This window comes from Garra rufa, chromosome 1 (genome assembly GCF_049309525.1).
Source record: "Garra rufa chromosome 1, GarRuf1.0, whole genome shotgun sequence".
Classification (NCBI taxonomy): Eukaryota; Metazoa; Chordata; class Actinopteri; order Cypriniformes; family Cyprinidae; genus Garra; species Garra rufa.
This window is the reverse complement of record NC_133361.1, coordinates 46402530-46424965: the sequence shown is the minus strand read 5'-3', so window position 1 is coordinate 46424965 and position 22436 is coordinate 46402530. Positions and strand designations below refer to the sequence as shown.

The 22436-nt window shown below is 37.1% G+C and overlaps 1 protein-coding gene across 1 annotated transcript in view; it reads right to left on the bottom strand.

Annotated features, from left to right (window-relative positions):
• Positions 1–12163, bottom strand: part of gjc1 (gap junction protein gamma 1) — a 43011-nt gene extending 30848 nt beyond the window's left edge. The window contains exon 1 of the mRNA XM_073841571.1: positions 11674–12163. The gene's annotated coding sequence lies outside the window, so the exon portion shown is untranslated. The remainder of the gene's footprint in view (positions 1–11673) is intronic.
• Between the last annotated feature and the right edge of the window lie 10273 nt (positions 12164–22436).

Sequence of the window (22436 nt, the reverse complement as noted above, 5' to 3'; positions counted from 1 at the left end):
GGTGTAAAAAAAGTGTTTTTGCACCATAAGAAAGAGACTGGGCAGAAATGGCCTGCATGGCAGAGTTTCAAGACGAAAACTGCTGCTGAGCAAAAAGAACATAATGATGATCCCCAAGACTTTTGGGAAAATACTCTGTGGACTGACGAGACAAAAGTTTAACTTTTTGGAAGGTGTGTGTCCCATTACATCTGGTGTAAAAGTAACACAGCATTTCAGAAAAATCATCCCAACAGTTAAATATGGTGGTGGTAGTGTGATGGTCTGGGGCTGTTTTGCTGCTTCTGGACCTGGAAGACTTGCTGTGATCAATGGAACCATGAATTCTGCTGTCTACCAAAAAATCCTGAAGGACAATGTCCGGCCATCTATTCGTGACCTCAAGCTGAAGCGAACCTGGGTTCTGCAGCAGGACAATGATCCAAAACACACCAGCAAATCCACCTCTGAATGGCTGAAGAAAAACAAAATGAAGACTTTGGAGTGGCCTAGTCAAAGTCCTGACCTGAATCCTATTGAGATGATGTGGCATGACCTTAAAAAGGTGGTTCATGCTCGAAAAACCCTCCAATGTGGCTGAATTACAACAATTTTGCCAAGATGAGTGGCCAAAATTCCTGCACAGCGCTGTAACAGACTCACTGCAATTTATCGCAAACGCTTGATTGCAGTTGTTGCTGCTAAGGGTGGCCTATCCAGTTACACTTTTTCACACAGGGCCATGTGGGTTCAGATTTTGTTTTCCCTTCATAATAAAAAACTTAATTCAAAAACTGCATGTTTTGTTTACTTGTGTTATTTTTGATTTATATTTAAATTTGTTTGATGATCTGAAACATTAAAGTGTGACAAACATGCAAAAAAATAAAAAATCAGGAAGGGGGACAAAATTTTTTTCACTCCACTGTACAAATATAAATCTAAGATGGCTTGAGGACAAGTTAATCTTGGGGTAATTTTCAATTTTGGGTAAACTATTCCTTTAAAAGAAGAAACGACATCTACCAGTGAGGTAAGGAAAATTGACTTAATTCAAAGGCAAAAACCAAACTTTTTTCCAGTATCTCATATGGCACAACTCATTGTTTCTTAGCATAGTGTCATTGAATTTTTTTTTTTCAGAAAACAAGACTTTTTTTCTTAAGTCATTTCACGTGTTAATGTATTCAAGTGAATGTATCTTCAAAACAGTAATTATTGTACAGTACATGTGTATACCATCTAGCCTTTATGATAAAACATACCAAAAAACAAACAAACACTCTTTTATTCAAATAAATGAATTACAGTAGTTTACTGATTAATCAGATTTTTACAGTAATTGTACTGTATCACATGATTACAGTACCATATAGTTACTGTAAAACTGAATACAGTTGGATACTGTTAATCTTAATTATAGTAACTTACTGGTAACAGTGTTTCCAGTAAGTTACTGTAAAACCCTTTGAAATGTCTAACAGTGTGGGCATGTTTTGAGTAACAATTGGGCAGGTTTTGTTGTGAAAGCCTGCCAACCCTGATGCCTATGTCCTACATTATCCCCAGGAAAGACACTCTCTCTCATGAATGCATGTACAACAGTTAGCGGAAACTAGAGATTGCGGTTCATAAAGTTTTAAATATGGATTTTTTTCTTACATGAACGCATCAATTCACTTCAGAAGGCCTTTATTAACCCACTGGAGTAGGGGCCGACCGATTATCAGCACCGATATTAAGCATTTTTATGGTTATCGGAAGCAGTCATTTTCAAAATCGATTGGCCGATAAAATCATTTAAAAGCATTTACAGAAATTTTTTGTCAGAGCCTTTGTTTTTCTTAATTTTGACATGAATTTTCAATTTTACACCTGGCATATATCGGTTCAAAATATCAGTTATCAGTTTACTTCCCCTGTAATTATCTGTATCGGCATCGGCCCTGAAAAACACATATCGGTTGACCCCTACCCCGGAGCCATTTGGAGCACTTTTTTTTGCCTCAAAATCTCAACAGCCATTCACTGCCATTATAAATCGGCGCTGATATTAAGCATTTTTATGGTCGGTATCGGTCAGTTTCAAAATCGATTTGCCGATAAAATAATTCAAATGAAGAAGGTTTTTGTCAGAGCCCTTGTTATTCTTATTTTTGACATGACATATATTGGTTCAAATATCAGTTATCGGTCTACTTGATCTGTAATAATCTGTATCTGCACTTTATTTTGCTTCAAAATCTCAACAACCTTGGAAGAGCCAGGACATTTTTTAATATAACGCTGACTGTATTTGTTTGAATAAAGGAAATCATATACACTTAGAATGGCTTGAGGGTAATATTCATTTTTGGGTGAACTATCCTTTTAAAATAAGAAAAAAAAATCTGCCAGTGAGGTAAGAAAAATACTTATTTGATGGCAAATAAGCTTTTTTCTTTTTCCTGCACCTCATATGGCACAAATCATTGTTTCTTAGCATAGTGTCAGTTAATTTAAGAAGACTTTTCTTAAGGTTCACATCTCAAGTGAACGTAAGTGCATTTAAGATACTTAATTTAGATATTTGTACTACAAAACAAGACAAAATTGCTGAATAAGAAAATAATTTTTGCAGTAAAAGGAGGAAGAGAAAAGAAGAAACACATAATAGTACCATGAGGTGAGAAACAGCTTAGAATGAGTATAGAAGAAATATTTTAGTCTCCATGGAAACGATGACTTGCCAAAGAAGGGATTTCTCCAAAATCTGAGCTTTAAGCCTTTGATCAAGGTATGTGCGAGAAAGTGTGTCTGTGTGCGCTTTTGAGAGAGCAAGCGCAGCAGCTGTGTGTTCCTCCACTGCCGACTCACAATGCCATACCTGCAGATGATTCCACCGTAAATGAAAACCATGTCTGAATAAAAACCAAGATTAGACTCGAACAATGGAATTCCATTTCCACGGACACAATCATTCCTAAAGGGAAACAATGCAATTCCATTACAGTTTAGAGCGCATTAAACCACAGGAAAACTCAGTTGTTGGCCTGAAGCAGAATATTTACAGGAATTGCTCTAAAATCCTCTGGCAAATGATTTCTCTCTTTCTTTTTTCTCTCCTTCCTCTTTACCGTACACACTCTGACGGTATAAACATTCTGTCAGACAATATATATCAACAATGTTTGTAAGAAGGAGAAACTCCACGGCATACCTCTCACCTCATTTTCTATTTTTAAAGGCTGAGTTAAAGGTTGTTTGTCTGAGGGGCACTTGTCCTGCTTCCTCTACTTCTGTCCATCTTTCCTTTTCCCTCATTATTCATGTCTTGCCTTAGGAAGAAACCAAGAAGAAAAAAAAGTGACAACATAAGGGGGAGAAAACTAAAGAGAGATTTAAGGTTCAAGGACGGAGGGGATCGAAATGAGAGAGAAGGCCAGAGAGGAAGAGCCGCGGAGCAGACGCAAAGATGCTGGGTTAGCGCTAGCACGCTAGCATATGTGTCGCCGCTGGGCTTTTTCCTCGTCTGGAGCACATGGTGGCCCTGCGCTCTGATTGGCTCGGTCCTTGTGGCCATGGAAACCCAGCCATGGGTGAACGATACCCCCTCTGAACATGACTTGGGGAAAAGACAGGAAACAAGGACATCTCCCTCTCTCTCACACTCACACATTCAGTCTAACACTTTCTGACCTGTGTTGGAGGACTCATGTTTCGTGTTGATGATGTAACCAAGGGGTCTGTCACTGCGCTCATGGCAGGATCACTGAGGGAGAGTTAGAGGTGAACGGAAAGGAGAAACAGATCACACGGAAATGAAAAAGTGCAAGAACAGCTTGTTTCTCTGACTTCTTTCTTGTGCTTTTTGTTTATTTACTCTTGCTGTAAATTAAAAGCATAACTACCTCTATTGTCAAAGGAAATGCTGAGCTAGAAGAAACTGCCCCAGTGAGGCACACACTAAACAAAACAATACTTTTCTTTTAGACATAATGTTTTGTTTTTGATTATTTTATAAAATTAAAATAAATGTTTATCTTTAAAGGGGATATCAGATGCAAAATTCACTTTTACATGGCGTGTTATAAACGTGTTCTAGCAGTGGGTGGACACAAACTCCCTACAATGATAAAAATCCATTCCCCCTCAAAAATCCATTTTTTTAATCCCCAAAAAAACTACACAGTCTCAATTATCAAGCATATTCTAAACAATATGATGTCATACTGCTCAGGTCCCACCCACAACTGCTGACGGACTGTCCCATATTTGCATATTTCTGCCCTCAGCCCCGCCATTTTCACCACTCGAGCAGCTGTATCAACAACGTCTCGTAAGCAATGCAGGTGTTTTGTAGTTGGATCTAAAAGTGAACGTAAGTGTCCTTATTTTCTCCTGACACCAAAACCACTGAGTTTGGTTTTGGTTTTTTTTGATGGTAACGCACCATCAAATACCCAAAAATGGAAGAGAGGGTGGGGTGATCAGAAGCTCATTATCATTTAAAGAGACATGCACAGAAATGGCTCGTTGTGAACAGAGCTGTTTTGACAAGGTAAAAAATGTTTTGTTTTACATGACCACTGAGGAATTTGAACCAAAGTGTTTTGCAGACATTTCATAAGGAATCATACCAACTTGGGGAAAATAGGCATCCGATGTTCACTTTAACATGTTGTCATAAATATCCACTCATATGTTAATTAAATGAATGACAGATTCAATAAGTAATCTGTTAATGATCTGATTCAAATCGATGACTGTCTGAGACTTCTTATCTGAGCAACAAGACTAAAGCAATAAAGTCATTTATTTATGACATTGGTCTACATTTGGTCATGTTAACTTTTTTTTTTTTGGCTTGCAGTTAACAAAGACAACTCAACAAAAAGACATTTAATGTCTATTTACTGTCTTTTTCAGAGCATAACAGTATTTTATGGATTTTTTAAAATAGAAAAAAAACTGGATTTTCTTCTACGACCAGTAATTCAGATTTACAATTGCCCAGACATCTTTCCACTGGCCTCAGTATAAAGAAATATACATATTTATCAATTTAAATGTCAAATTTAAGATAAGAATGCAACATTTTATTTAGCATTTATAGTTTTATTTTAACATTTGTCACCAGAATGTGTATGTGAAGTTTCAGCTTAAAACACATTTATATATCATTTTGAAAATGCCCATTTTGAGTGGAAGCAGAAACACGCTGTTTTCTTGCATGTCTCTTTAAAAGCAAATGAGTTGCTGCTCCCTGCCCCTTTTTCCAGCTCATACTATATCTCAGATACTCTGCTAAAAAACATCTGTTTGGTTTTGATTATCCTGTCTGTCGCACTGAAATCATGCATTTTAAGCCATATTACTTTAAAATTCTAATATGTGACCCTGGACCACAAAACCAGTCACAAATTTTCTGAAATTGAGATACATCATCTGAAAGCTTAGTAAATAAGCTTTGCATTGAATTGACCAAATGAAGTTCCTAGCAAAGCATATTACAAATCAAAAATTAAGTTTTGATATATTTACAGTAGGAAATTGACAAAATATGTTCATGGAACATGATCTTTACTTAATATCCGAATGATTTTTGGCATAAAAGAAAAATCTATAATTTTGACCCATACAATGTATTTTGGCTATTGTTAGAAATATACCCCTGCAGGGTTTTTTGAGTGCACACATTTGAAGCATGTGTACAGAAAACAGTTGTCACACAGCATGTGAATACTAAACAAAAGTTCTCTATCATGTCTTATTGTGCTTAAACTGTTAGAAACACACAATTTTATGTTAAAACTAGGGCTGGGACACGATTAATCGCGATTAATCGCATCCAAAATAAAAGTTTATGTTAACATACTAAATGTGTGTTTACTGTGTATATTTATTATGTATATATAAATACACACAAATACTTATATGTGTGGATAGTTATATTTGTATTTAATTTAGATTATATATAGAATTATAAATATTTTATTTATTTTAATTTAATTTTTATTTTCAGTTTTCTTTAATATACATGTTTGTGTGTGTATTTATATATACATAATAAATATACACAGTAAACACACATTTAGTATGTTAACATAAACTTTTATTTTGGATGCGATTAATCGCGATTAATCGTGTCCCAGCCCTAGTTAAAACCATAAAGCAGTTGCAAAAACAGTCAGTTATGTCTGTGAAGGTAAACAGCTGGGAAAGAAAATCACATTTATATTAGAACTGTGAGTCTGCGCCGATAGCCTTGTGGGCAGCGCGCCGACATACAGTGCCATTGCACTCTGGGCATCCTGCGTTCGAATCCTGACTCGAGGACCTTTCCCGATCCCGCCCCCTATCTCTTTCCCACTTTGCTTTCTGTCATATCTGATCTGTCCTATCACAATAAAGGCAAAAATGAATCTTAAACATTAGATCTGTGTGGCAAAAGCATAATAAACAGTAAATAAAGCAATAAATCCACTGCTCTCTTGTCTCCTCTGAGGCTGCGACTGAACAGTTAGCATGCTTTGCCCTAACTTTTGCCATGGTGTTAGAACTGGTACACCATTGTCACTTGCGAAAACAAAATGACGGCGCCATGGGTGGAAACGTGCAGATTACGGGGTGGTAGTATTATAATAAGATCCCCTGTCTACATCAAGGGGGGAGTGAAATCAGATCAGCTTGTTTTTTTATACACTTGCAGAAAAAGGCTTGCCAAAACAAAGTTACTGGGTTGTCCTTTTTCACATTTTCTGGATTGGTAGATGCACTGGGGACCCGATTATAGCACTTAGATTGTGCAGCGCTGCAGACACTTCAGATGGAGTCTGTTTAAGTTACTCACAGCCAGGCCTGCAGATACTAGGGAAAAACAAATTGTCACTTTAACTATCAGTATTGCAAAATGTCCTGTTTGTTGTGCCTCCAACTGGGCATGAGATCTACGTCTCTGCTCTACACTCCCAAGCAAGACAGCCAGCAAGGAAGAAATAGAGACCAGAGTCTGCAACCTAATAGATTTCCTCAGTATTTCTTAGCCTGTTTTCCTCTGTCTGTCTCTGACAGGACCCAGACCTGGCTGGGTCAACAGAGCCCCATGTACTTGTCTTTGACACAGGTTATGTGTCAACACAGAGACTTGTGCACGAGAAAGAGAAAGTTTTGAAAAAGATGATGTTGGGCAGGCCATGGGAGGGAAGGCTGTAAATCAGGATGGCTTGTGTTTGTGTGTGTGTTTTATGTGGCCTCTGTTGTCTCAGTGTGACCTGTCTTTGCAGTCATCCCTCGCTGTCACAAAGCATTAATACTGACTGCAGATTTACTCACTCAGCCACAGAAGCTGAGAATGCACACTCACGTGTGTGTGTGTGTGTGTGTGTGTGTGTGTGTGTGTGTGTGTGTGTGTCTGTGTGCGTTTGGATGGCAAAGGTTCACTTCAGCACTGGAGCTGTGTGGAAGAAAAGAATTACATGAGACTCCTTCCCACTGGGAATGTCACTGAGGATCTATAACTACACACACACATACAAACACGCTGTGTCTATGGTGTGTGTGCATCACACAGAATGATGGAGTCATTATGAATCATCATGATGATAAGGACAGCACTCCTTTGTAGAAAACACACAAGCACACACACAAAAACTCCCATAACACATCATTGCAGACTGTGGTTGCCAAATGTTAAAAATCTATCATTCAATGTTTGCCACCATTCATCTGAATCTCCATATGGATAACAGACTGACAGACTTTCTAACAGACTTACCGAGAGGCTTCAGAGCCTCCCCACTTATCTGATGCTGCCTCGATCTGGGTGGTCAAAACTGGCCTTGACCAGCCGGAACGAAGCAGTCTGTTTTGTCTCTTTATGTGTGTACGTGTGTGTGTGTGTGTGTATGTTCACATTAGAAAGCTGTACACAGGCCAGGTTCCTCAGATCAGGCTCCTGGACTTTAGAGTGCATGAGCGTGTGTGTAATTGCATGCCAGACAGAATGTGCTCCTCATCGCTCTTTCACCCAGGCGAAGCGCAATTTCCATCCCTTTCTTTACTATTTGCTTTCTGCCGTAAAGTCCCAATTTCTACTGTGAGTATGCATGTAATAAGTCACTTAGAAACATTGTCGTATCACACACAGATCTGCCTTGAGATTAAAGTTCTAATAGAAAACGAAGAAGAGAAAATAGGATGGGTTTGTGCGTGAAAGACGGTGTCCTGACATGCTATTGTGTCTGTACACGGCAAAAAAAGAGGCTTATCTTGCTTAGTATTTTTGTCTTGTTTTTAGTCAAAATATCAAAAAAATTCTTAAATCAAGATGCATTTACTAGATAAGCAAATTGATGTAAGATATTTAGTCTTGTTTCCTGGGGGGGAAATGTAATACTGGGGGGGAAATAATACTCTTAAAACAAGATTTTTCTGACCTTCACTGGCAGATATTTTTACTTATTTTAAGCAAAATCCACTTAATTTAGCTTTTTCCCCCTAGTAAATGAGTCTAGTTAATGCATTTTAATTTAAGAATTTTTAGACTAGAAACAACACAAAAATATTTTTTTGCTGTGTATGCATATAACATATACAGTCAAACCAAAATGTATTCAGACACCTTCAACATTTCTCACACTGTCACAGTTTATTCACTATAGTTTAGAAAATGGTACTAAAATATGACAAGAACTCACAGTTTAATTGTGTCAGAACAAATTCATCTTGATAATGTCAAATCATTTTGGTAGAAAGATCTGTAATGGATCAACCAAAAATTCAGACAACTGTTAGTATGACAATATTTACACAACTATCTATACTTTGTTGACCAGTTACCAAGCAATGCTTAATTTAGTTCAGTCTGAGGTGTAAAAAGGTCGCATTAGCAATTAAAGAAAAAACACAGGTCAAAGTGTCTGAATAATTTCTGGTATGTCACATTTGACTTTATTTTGTTATCCTCACGTACATAAATGAACTATAGTGTCCTGCATCCAGTAGTAAAAAAATATCAAAAATTATATCTGTTTTCTGAATAATTTTTGGTTTGACAGTATATACTATAAAATATAAATACTTATATTTTACATTATATATAATTATTTATATTCATACTAGATTGAGTAAAATTCTTTAAATGCTAATCTTAAATATGATTAATATATTAATGATAATCCAAAATAAATTGAATAAACAGGTGTTTCTTTAAAAAAAGTTTCTTTTACACATTTAACAGTTAGTTTTTCACACAGTAGTAAATATTCACATACCCTACATATATTATTTATTGTATTTTTTTGTTTGTTTCATCACTTTTAAACCTGCAATTAAGATTGCAATTTGCAATCTTTTTACTGGTCAGGTACAAGGTTAAAACAAAATGGTTATAACAAAGGATATTTGAAAATAAATTATTATGGCATGCCCTAAAAATAATCCTTTTATATGAATAATATATATATATATATATATACACACACACACACACATACATTTCTGTATGTACATAAAAAACTTTATAAAAATACTATTACACTAATAAATTATTTTTGGATATTATATTTTTTTAACTCACTGACACGTTTAACATTCACTCCAAAAAATGCTAGGTTAAAAATAACCTAGCGCTGGGTGAAATATGGACAAACCCAGCAATTGGGTTGACCTAGCGGTTGGGTTAAATGTTAATGTTTAACCCAGTCTTCTGGGTAGTTTTATTAACTCAACTATTGCTTAAAATTACTATTTTTATTTGTTTAAAATTAACTCAAAACAGGTTGGAAATTAACATATATTAATATGTTCAATAAATGATCATTTATTAATAAGTTGAATAAATAATAATTAAATAATAAACATTTTTTTAATTGCTTATTAATAAAACTTCACCTTTTGATTATTGCTGACGCCGTTATAATGTGTCTGATTTTTAATTTTGGGTTAATTTTTCCCCAGCCATATAGTCATTTTTAAAAAATAGTTGAGTTAAATAAAACTACCCATATCCTACCAATCACTGGGGTTGTTTATATTTCACCTAGCGCTGGGTTGTTTTTAACTCAGATTTTTTTAGAGTGTGGTGTTATTAAAGTTTGCAAGCCCAACAAAGCTATAAATCCATCACTGGGCAAATCAACCTGTCTAGGTTTTCATGATTATTTCATATATATATATATATATATATATATATATATCATTGCAATTTCAAATAAGATGAGAATCTTGAAAAATCAAGACATATATGGCACCTACATAGCAAGTTCGAAAAGGGAGAGAGAGAGAACGCAGAATGAAGGCATAGGCAATGTTGGAGTGCATGTATGATTGAAAAATGAAAAACCATCTACGGCTTACATTGGACTACTTCAGTATCACTCTCCAGCTTAAAGACATGTCAAAACACCTGGATTGTTCTGGGAATGTTTTTGATGTTTTTAAGATGACTGATTGGGTTGCCGTTTTCTTGACTGTCTATGACACTTTACGATCTGCCTGATATTAATTTTCATTAAAATTGACAAACAGTTGAACTAAATGCTGTTAACAATTAAAAATTACAGTGCAGAAAATACTACACAAATGCTAGAAAATAATAGTAAAAACACACAAGAGGTATTGTGTGCCTTTACGCACCACCACACCTCTGCTAATGAAATACTTTACGCTCTAATATCAGCTAATTGCTTTAATCAGATGTTTTGGTGCATAGCTGTGAAAAATACCTGCAAGGCTTGTTGCTGTGGAGCAATGAGCGGAACAGCAGTAGTACAGTGTACATTAAACTGGAAAACACTGCGTCCGCTTGGCGGACATTAAACAGACCAGACCAAACACTGAACAAAACTAGCAGGACACCAACAGTATGAAAAAAATGGAAAAAGAAAAAATAAATTTAATTGCCATCCCCAAAACAACTGCAAGAACAATTCTCTAAAACAAAGATGCTTTCATGGACATTATCTGATCCCTGTGTAGAAATCTGACAATAGTGAGGGAGGGACTTTCCTGAAGACCTCTGCTTTATTGAGGGCGACTTTAACAAGTATCTTCTGCTCTCAATCATAACTTTTTTCAGCTGTGTTTATGCTTATCCATTATAGGAATAATACGGAACAGAAAGAACGAAGAAGAGAAAGGACGAGAAAAAAGAGAAAAGTATGAGGAAAAGTGTCTTATTAACTACTGAGTAAAAGAGCTCGACTACTTTGAGATTAGTGATCAATACATAAAACGTGAATGCAACACAAAGTGAAGAGCAAGAGCAAGAAACGCGTCCGAAACGCGTCCGAAACGCGAAGTCTTCGCTTCCACAACGGAACCAAAAAAAGCTAAAATCTAAAATCTAATCTAAACCTCAATTTCAGCTTTGCCTTGTTAAGACCGTGCAAAAGCAATGCAAGCAGAAAATGTCCAGTCTGTAATGACATTTTGTTTCTGTCAGCAAAAAAACGCTGAACCAAACGCCTGGATAAAAGTGTCATTACTTGCGCTCCTGAGCGCGCTAACGTTTTACACTTATATCCACGCTATCAATGTGCGGCTTTTTACACAAAACTACATGTAATTGTCTTTTATTTAAGTAGCAAGTACATCATTGATTGATACTAATCACAACCTCGCCGAAATATGGTAAGGCGCTCCAGTTGTGTCATTCAGTGCTGTTTCTCCACAGTAAATATTTAGTTAGTAAAACACAAAAATGACTCTTACCGCTCTGCGAGTCTGTGATGATTATTTTAAGGAGAAGGATAACCGGTCAAATGACGGAAGGTCCCAGAATTTTAATCGCTTCCCAAGTCCTCTGTTGTCGGACTCACCTCCGCTGCTGTCTTGTCACCGTGGAAGACTTCACAACCGAAATTGTCCAATTTCAACATAATGTTTGGTAACAAATGCTATTTTATTGCGAGTGTTGTTAATGTTGGCTTGCAATCTGTCGCTCTCAGCTGGGTAAATTCAGTCATTACGAAGAAACCACTGCCGTTACTCGCTCGCCGTTGAATTCATTTTCGCGCGTCTGGCGCGAGCTCGCCTCGTGCCCGTATTTACCTGGCGAAATATTCTCGCGCGCTTCCAGTGTCACTTTCAATCGCGCGCCTAAAGTCACCCATTACAGTGAACACGTGCGGACTAGCCATCTTACAAAATGTCAACAATAAATGACTTCGATTTCAAGCTGAGCCCGGGTCTCGTCTCCTTCCTCGTGGGGAGGTTGGGACACAATGACTGCTTCCACGGCTCACCCAAGCGACTTTTTTGCTTGTTTATCGTGGGGGAAAGGCGAAAGTGCACGACCTTGTCTGAGGGATGCTACAGCGTATTAACACTGAAGGGGAAGCCTGACGGATGGCTGCACACTGACGAGAGGAATTTCTGACGTTCACAAAAGGCGAAGGATGATTGACTTGGGCGCGAGCACGATGCGCGCGCGAGCTCACTCATGCATGGTTTTCTTTGGACATAAAAGCCGTTGTTCTAACCTAATGTTAAGCTATTTTAGGCATTTCGATATCTTAAAACTTATTTTAGATATAAAATGAATGACTATCAGCCATGGAGTTTTGTCCTCTTTAGAGGACACTGTTTTTTAGCGATTTTCTCCTTATGTGACCCTGGACCCAAAAACCAGTCATAGGGGTACATTATTTATTTAAATTGTACATTATTATTTTTTTAAATTGAGATTTATCACCAAAAAACGGACTAAATATGCTTTACACTGATGTATGGTTTGTTAGGATAGGACAATATTTGGTTGAGATACAACTGTTTGAAAATCTGGAATCTGAGGGTGCAATAAAATCTAAATATTGGGAAAATCTCCTTTAAAGTTGTCCAAATGAAGTTCTGAACAATGCATGTTACTAATAAAAAAAGTTTTGATATATTTACAGTAATAAATTTACAAAATATCTTCATGGAGCATGATCTTTACTCAATTTCCTAATGATTTTTGACATAAAAGAAAAAGAAATAATTTTGACCCATACAATGTATTGTTGGCTATTGCTACAAATATACCCGTGCTACTTATAACTGGTTTTGTGGTCCAGGGTCACATATTTCACAATTTTAAGTCTGAATGTCCTGTAAAGAGTATATTCAAGGCTTTTCAGAGATACCAAATGTTCGGAAGTTTCATCCCTGACCCTCTCCTTATAGTCTTTAAAAATGGCTGACATTAATTTAGTTACACATTTTGGGACGCAACAAGTAAATAGGGAAATAAATTATATATCATTATTCCTATGAAATATTAGATATTATTATAAAAATCTTACTAATTATTACTCCCATTATTACACTTCTTTTTCAATACATGTTGTCCCAAAAACACATTAATATGCAGTATTGATACATTGTATATAAAGGGAAAACCTGTCCTGTTTATTGCCATTTTAAACACATTTTGCATTGAGAAAATGGTATATCAAATCATTCTGTTATATCTTTTAGCCATCATCAAGTTTGGTTTGAAAAATTAAAATTGATTGGCGATTAAAAAAAATCCCACATTTTTGCCTTTTCATGTCTATTCTCGTCTTTTTATTTCTTTATTTTTTAAAAACAGGATTTTTTAAAGTCCTAGTGTCCTCTACCGAGGACATATCATAAGATATGAATACAATATAATTTTTCAAAAAATTTGATGTTTCAATTTTATGCTCAAGACAATGTAATGATGAAAAATACTAAACGTTTTTTTTTCTGGAGGATATGTAACACTGGACCACAAAACCAGTCATAAGTGGCACGTTGTAGCAAGTAGCATTGTATGGGTCAAAATTACCGACTTACATGCCAAAAATGATTAGGATATTAAGATCATGTTCCATGAAGATAATTCCTAAATTTCCTAGAATATATCAAAACTTTTGATTAGTAATATGCATTGCTAAGAACTTCTTTTGGACAACTTTAAAGGTGATTTTCTCAATATTTAGATTTTTTTGTACCCTCAGATTCCAGATTTTCAAATAGTTGTATCTCAGCCAAGTATACTCATATCCTAACAAACCATACATCAATGGAAAGCCTATTTATTAAGCTTTCAGCTGAATGTTAAAATCTCAATTTAAAAAATTGACCCATGACCCTTAGGTTTTGTGGTCCAGGGTCACATATGTCAAGAAATAGACCATTTTAATATTTTTTGAACTTCTTTAAAGAAAAAATAAAGCAAAGCATGGACCACTGGAATTCACTTTTAAACAGAAAAAACCCTCAGTTTTGTTTTATCATAGCTTCCTACACTCAGGTATTAGAGAACCTGCTGTTTATTAAAGCTGAGGTCTTATTCACATCGCCCATTCAACATAATTAAGCAAGACTTCTAATACCTGCTCAGCCCTATACCCTCATCCAAAATGTGAGTTGATCGTTCTTACCCTGAAACCGTGTTCCATCAGTCTAAAGTCTGAACGAGCCATTGTAACCTCTCCATCTGCTTTCAACTCTGACATTCAGGCACTCTGACAGGAAGTTTGACAGGCTGACTGGTTCAGGTGCACAGGCTGACATCTTACACAGACAGTGACATTGGAAATGGGGTTTCCTCCTAACCAGAGGCATCTCTCTCTCTCCCTCTGCTTTCTTTGTTCTGTCTTTCTCCCTTGTCAAATGATGGCATTGGTTAGAGTCCAGAAGCATGAAATAATTATGCTTGCTATGGATGGCATGGGCATGAGTTGTGACTGGGAGGTAAAGTGAAATCAGGCTCCCAAAGTTTGCACACTCTGGGTGGTTTTGTTGTAGAGCAGGGTTTTCGGCATATGGTGCTCAAAAACAGCCTGAAGTGACACAAAGTGCTCCAATACTTTGTCAAATCATCTCGTGGTGTCTGCCAGAAAATCCCTGGTGTTCTGCTTAACCCGAATCTCTCGCTCCAACTTGTGGGAAAGGAGAAGAGTAATAAGTAGAAAGGCAACACTGAGCTGTCGGATCGAGATGGTGACAATGCCACATCAAATCAGTCCATTAATCAGTCAGCCAGTGTGACTGAACAAATCATTGGACAGCCACAACTCATTAGAAGAAACTTTTTTACCATTGTGGATGCAAAATGCCAGAGTTAAGACCTAGAACCTTTTTCTTTTAATACCTAAAAGAGTGTCACAAAAATGTACAAAGCACTTCCTTTCCACTTTTTCCATCACCTCTGTTACACACTAGTGTCTCTTACATTGACTGCTACTGGCCAAGAAAAGCTGGTCTGACTTCAAGAGGCTTTTTTAATTGGATTACTGGCCTTTTTTTGGACAAATGTGACCCTGGACCACAAAACCAGTCATAAGGTTAACTTTTACAAAACTGAGATATATACATCATATGAAAGCTCAATAAATAAGCTTTCTATTGATGTATGGTTTGTTAGGATAGGACAATATTTGGCCGAGATACAACTATTTGAAAATTTGAAATCTGAGGTTGCAAAAAAATCAAAATATTGAGAAAATCACCTTTAAAGTTGTCCAAATTAAGTTCTTAACAATGCATATTACTAATCAAAAATTACATATTGATATATTTATAGTAGGAATTTTACAAAAAATCTTCATGGAACATAATCTTTACTTAATTTCCTAATGATTTTTGGCATAAAAGAAAAATCAATAATTTTGACCCATACTATGTATTTTTGGCTATTGCTACAAATATACCCCAGCGACTTAAGACTGCTTTTGTGGTCCAGAGTCACAAATGAGCAAACTTAAAGGGCTGGTCCACTCAAAAAATGAAAATTCTGTCATTAATTACTCACCCCCCGTGTCGTTCCAAACCTTTAAGACCTTTGTTCATCTTCTGAACACAAATTAAGATTTTTTTTATTATATCTGAGTGCTTTCTGACCCTACATAGACAGCAACACAACTAGCACATTCCAGAAAGATAGTAAGAACATTGTTAAAATAGTCCATGACATCAGTGGTTCAACCGAAATTTTATGAAGCTACTAGAATATTTTATTAACATTTTTTTGTTATTGATATGATGAATTGAACATGCAACATTATAAGGTTTCATAAGTACAACAAGCTACTAGTTTAAGCATTTATTGCTGCATTCTGTATTTTTAAAATAGTAGGCAGTACATGTGACCCTGGACTACAAAACTGAGATTTATACATCATCTGAAAGTTAAATAAGATTTCCATTGATGTATGGTTTATTAGGATAGGACAATATTTGGCCCAAGATACAACTACTTCTAAGCCTAGAATCTGAGAGTGCAAGAAAACTCAAACATTCAGAAAATCGCAGTTCTTAGCAATGCATTTTTACTAATCAAAAATTAAGTTTTGATATATTTACCGTAGGATATGTACAAAATATCTTCAAAGAAATGTGATCTTTACTTAATATCCTAATGATTTTTGGCATAATATAAAAATCTATAATTTTGACCCATACAATGTATTTTTGGCTATTGCTACAAAAATACCCATGCTACTTAAGACTGGTTTTGTGGTCCAGGGTCCCATATAGTGTATACAGTGCAGCATGCAGTAAACAATATGTCGCATTCCAAACAAAGCCCATGTTGTTTAGGTGTCTTACTGCTGTGAGAAACGCTGCCCTCATGTGGTGTCATGACCTGGTTCTTTGCTGTTCTTATGACAGAGGGTCATGAGGAGGTTATAGTTTGAGTGCAGAATATATAGGGGAAAAGAGTATGATGTATTTCTCTGGGCCAAAACATGTAAATGAGTTAACATTTTAGCACTTCGGGATCCATTAAACACCAAACAGGTAAACTCATCTACACATAGTCAGCTTTTTACTATTGCTTAAAATATCGCAACTCAAAATTACAGGGATTTTTTTTTCCTTAAGGGTTCATCGGATGCAAAATTTAAATGTTGCTTGAACATAAATGTGTGTTGGCAGTGTGTGCATAAATCCACCCTATAATGATAAAAGTCCAACCAGTGTTCTTTTTTTTTTTTTTTAAATCCCTATAAATCATAACCCCTTTCTCAGATCAAGCCAATTCTTAGATTTTTGTCTTGGCACAGGCCCAACGAGGACACTGGAGCTTTAGCGTAGACCCACCCCGAGTGAGTTGTAAGCTGTTCACCATTGTTTCGACGCTACAGTGGAGTAGACAAAATGCCTCCTAAGCGATTGAGGTGTTCTGTTTTTGGGTGTAATAATAAACATAGCAGTTGTCATTTACGACTGGACATCTGAGCCGCTGAAAACGCAGAGGATTACTTTCGTTTTTGAAGGGAATGTGCCCGGCGATCTACCTAAATGCCTCTATGTTCACATGAATCATATAACGTATATCATATAATCATTTATTACACGGCTCTTTAGAATGCTTGATTCTGATTGGTCAGTTGAGACATTTGCAGGTTCCTTCTTTTCAAATAATCACCGCTCCAAAGTAATAACGCATAGCCGGTACTACTTGTATGTTTAAAATCCCTCCGTGCCAACAAAGATTACCGTTTGGCGCCATCTTGTGACAAACACTGAACAACCACAATTAACAATGGAAAATTTAGACATTAATCTATTTAAATTGTCTTACTAACGTACATAGTTTGAAGGTTAGTCACGTGGTACTATATCGTTTCGCGGAAGGATGAAAATGTTAATTTAAAACAAATATGCCAATAAAAGGTTTCAAATTCATATTCATGTCCAGTTTTTTCCTTATGTGGCAAGTAGCCGTGTAATAAGCGGGATAATGTACAGGCAGCCGGTAGTTATCGCAGAAATAAGCCCCTTCAGTGTGATACAAGACCCTCCGCTTTGCGTCGGGTCCTGATCACACTGTCGGGGCTTATTTCTGCGATAACTACCGGCTGCCTGTACATTATCCCTTACATAACCTATGTTTAGCTTTTTACTTCTGGTAAGATTATTTATTTAGGCTTTGAAATTGTGTTCATTTATAAATTTGATCATGATGAACAAAATGTGTCAGAATCATAAACCTTGACTGATTTTCTGCAATATTCCAAAAGCCAATGGGAAATCGTATTGGGTTTTTGCTGAGGGAACCAGGCTGATGTTAACTTCTGGTCTGGCCTGCATAATACAGCTTTTCCCCAATTCAATAAAGCTGAATTCAAACCAGTTGTCATCAAGCTCCAAAAATTACAAAAATCAAATCAATGTAGCTATATAACAGTGGCACATCACTATTCTGCAGCAAGTCATACAGGTTTAGAACCAGAGTGAACAATGACATAATTGTTACTTTTAGTTTAAGTGTTCCTTTAGGAAGATACTATGAAAGTCTAATACCTAGAAATGTTCATTCATGAACATTTGAACCAAAGCCTTGTCTAAGCAGTAGACCGAAACTATACCAGCTGGCCAACAACATGCTCAAAAGAGGTCATTTTTGATTCGTTGGGATAGAGCAGAGGTGACATTTGAGTAGCCAATAACTGTACAAGACAACAGCCAAATGACATTTCATTGGATGAAAGAAAACATCTAGAGATCCGAGGCAAGTTGCCAGAGATAAATGTGGCTGGCTAGTAAAACATGCTCAAATGCAAAATCTTATTATGGTATCAAGGTTAATGTCTATAAAATAGTTGGCTTAGAACTTGGAAATAAGCTGCATGCATCACGGAGTGTGTATTACAAGATTTCTGACTTATAATGCGATTGTATTATGACAGTTTTCTGACTCTGAGGCAGGATATGTATGTAGATGCAGTGTGACTCTGTGAAGCCCACGGCATCTGGTCTGATGGCAGCGAATGTGAAACACGCCGAAGCACACACTAACACACACTTTCACACAACCTCTGAGCACAATTTGAAAATCGCTACTAAATATAGAAAAAACACACCAGTAAGCCAAGACCTTGGGAGAAGACTTTCACTCAGAATATCATTTCACCATTCATCCTGCTAGATAGTGACCCTGGTGTTCAATCCTTCCTCCCCTTTCTCTCATTATCTTTTCTCCCTTGACAGGCAGGTTAGGTTTTCAATAATGAGACCACCTCAGAGATTGGAGCTGCCTGATCTCAGCTGAGTAGCAAAGTACTTTCCACGGGAGCATTATGTAGTTCTGTGTGGTGAGATTAAAGGAATAGTTCACCCAAAAATAAAAATTCTGTCATTAATTTCTCACCCTCATGTTGTTCCAAACCCAAAAGACCTTCATTCATCTTCAGAACACAAATTAAGATATTTTTGATGAAAAACGAAGCTTTCTGACCCTGCACAGATAGCAACGCAACTGACATGTTCAAAACCCAGAAAGGTAGTAAAGACATTGTTAAAATAGTCCATGTGACAGTACTGGTTCATCTTTCATGAATTAAGAAATTGTTCAATAAAGTTACTTTTGTGTTGTTTTTTGCGCACAAAAAGTATTCTCGTAGCTTCGTAACATTACAGTTGAACCACTGATCGATTTATCGATGTCCTTACTACCTCTATTGCCCTTGAAGGAAGGTCTTGTGGGTTTGGAACAACACGAGGGTGAGTAATTAATGACAGAATTTTCATTTTTAGGTGAACTATCGCTTTAAGAAAAACTTGCTTAAAAAGAAGACACTGTGTTTTCAAACACGTTTCTAGCAACTATAAGGCTTTAAGTGTTGACAGATATATTGTATTATGCAAGTGGTATGTGCTGGGCATGAGAGCACCACTTAAAAAGCCTGTCACTCATGCTGCCACAACCATCTCACATATTTACATCACACACACACAAACACACACATCATTCATGCAGGGAATGCAGTTGTAGTCCGAACTGATTATTCATCACCATTTTACCCACAGACACATGCGTACAAACACCCCGTCTCTGCATTAAAATTATGATTCCCTATGACACACACAAACTTCAGTCAGACTTTGCTTAGATAAATGTCAGAAAATATAATCAATGTCAAGTTCAGAATTATACAAACATATTTTGCATGGTTTACCTACTTTAAACTTTTACCTCAAAAATTAACGTTCTATCATTATTACTCACTCTCATGTTGTTCCAAGCCCGTAAGACCTTCGTTTATCTTTAGAACACAGATATTTTTGATGAAAAACAAGAGCTTTTGACCCTGCATAGACAGCAACACAACTGACACGTTCAAGGCCCAGAAAGTTGGTAGTAAGGACATCGTTAAAATAGTCCATTTGACATCAGTGGTTCAACCGTAATGTTATGAAGCTATAAGAACACTTTTTGTGCACAAAGAAAACTAAAATAATGATTTGATTCAACAATCTTCGACAAGAGTACTATGACATATGTGTGATGCTGCTGATGCAGAAGTCGCTATTAGGGGTTCAAGCACGTCCTTGATAGCACATGTACATCTCGGAGGTGTCTGTTTGACAACTGTGTTTAAATGTGGAAGACTTTTTCAGAGTGTTTGGTTATCTGCAATACGTCTATAGGACGTTTCTTATGAGATGTCAAAAAGACGTCTATAAGATGTCTTTAAGATGTTTATGATTTAGATTGTATATAAAACTGACATCTTACAGACGTCTGTCAGATGTTTCTACACGGCAGACATCTTGTAGATGTATGTGTGCTATCTGGGGTAGCACTGAAACCCTAATGTAATTGTTAGAATGGCCAAGGATCAGCAATCTCCACATAAAAACTTATAAGGCAGACCAAACCGTAAGTTGTAGAGACTTGAAATTTAGAGGGATGGTAGTACTTACAACATCTACAGTTGTGGCCTAAAGTTTTGAGAATGACAGAAATATTAGTTTTCACAAAGTTTGCTGCTAAACTGCTTTTAGATCTTTGTTTCAGTTGTTTCTGTGATGTACTGAAATATAATTAGAAAACATTTCATACGTTTATCGACAAGGCTTTTATCGACAATTACATGACATTTATGCAAAGAGTCAGTATTTGCAGTGTTGCCCCTTCTTTTTCAGGACCTCTGCAATTCGACTGGGCATGCTCTCAATCAACTTCTGGGCCAAATCCTGACTGATAGCAACCCATTCTTTCATAATCACTTCATGGAGTTTGTCAGAATTAGTGGGGTTTTGTTTGTCCACCCGCCTCTTGAGGATTGACCACAAGTTCTCAATGGGATTAAGATCTGGGGAGTTTCCAGGCCATGGACCCAAAATTTCAACGTTTTGGTCCCCGAGCCACTTAGTTATCACTTTTGCCTTATGGCACGGTGCTCCATCGTGCTGGAAAATGCATTGTTCTTCACCAAACTGTTGTTGGATTGTTGGAAGAAGTTGCTGTTGGAGGGTGTTTTGGTACCATTCTTTATTCATGGCTGTGTTTTTGGGCAAAATTGTGAGTGAGCCCACTCCCTTGGATGAGAAGCAACCCCACACATGAATGGTCTCAGGATGCTTTACTGTTGGCATGACACAGGACTGATGGTAGCGCTCATCTTTTCTTCTCCGGACAAGCCTTTTTCCAGATGCCCCAAACAATCGGAAAGAGGCTTCATCGGAGAATATGACTTTGCCCCAGTCCTCAGCAGTCCATTCGCCATACTTTTTTGCAGAAGATCAATCTGTCCCTGATGTTTTTTTTGGAGAGAAGTGTCTTCTTTGCTGCCCTTCTTGACACCAGGCCATCTTCCAAAAGTCTTGGCCTCACTGTGCGTGCAGATGCGCTCCACCTGCCTGCTGCCATTCCTGTGCAAGCTCTGCACTGGTGGCACTCCGATCCCGCAACTGAATCCTCTTTAGGAGACGATCCTGGCGCTTGCTGGACTTTCTTGGACGCCCTGAAGCCTTCTTAACAAGAATTGAACCTCTTTCCTTGAAGTTCTTGATGATCCTATAAATTGTTGATTTAGGTGCAATCTTAGTAGCCACAATATCCTTGCCTGTGAAGCCATTTTTATGCAATGCAATGATGGCTGCACGCATTTCTTTGCAGGTCACCATGGTTAACAATGGAAGAACAATGATTTCAAGCATCACCCTCCTTTTAACATGTCAAGTCTGCCATTCTAACCCAATCAGCCTGACATAATGATCTCCAGCCTTGTGCTGGTCAACATTCTCACCTGAGTTAACAAGACGATTACTGAAATGATCTCAGCAGGTCCTTTAATGACGCGTGAGTGATTTACATGTTAAGTCAATGCAAAGACACGATAGAGCTCCCTGCGGTGCGATTCGTGTGAATAAGGCGGCGCGTGATTCGCACGAATCGCGCAAGTTAAAAAAATCTGAACTTTGGCGAATATTCGCGCCACGTTAACCAATCAGTAGCTTGCTCTAGTAGTGACGGAGGCAGAAATCCAAAACAACAATGGAGGACAAAATCATTATCGCTGTATGTGGATACTCGGAGCTGTATGACACATCTTCGTACTTTTATACGAACAGGAATAAAAAGGATCTTGCTTGGAAGAAAGTGAGTGAAGAGGTAAATCTGGTAAATCTTTACTCAATGTGATATATATATATACACATACACATATTGAGACTACAAGCTAGCTAAAGCCAGCAAATTGAGCTTATTTGCCTATTTTGCAAACCTGTCC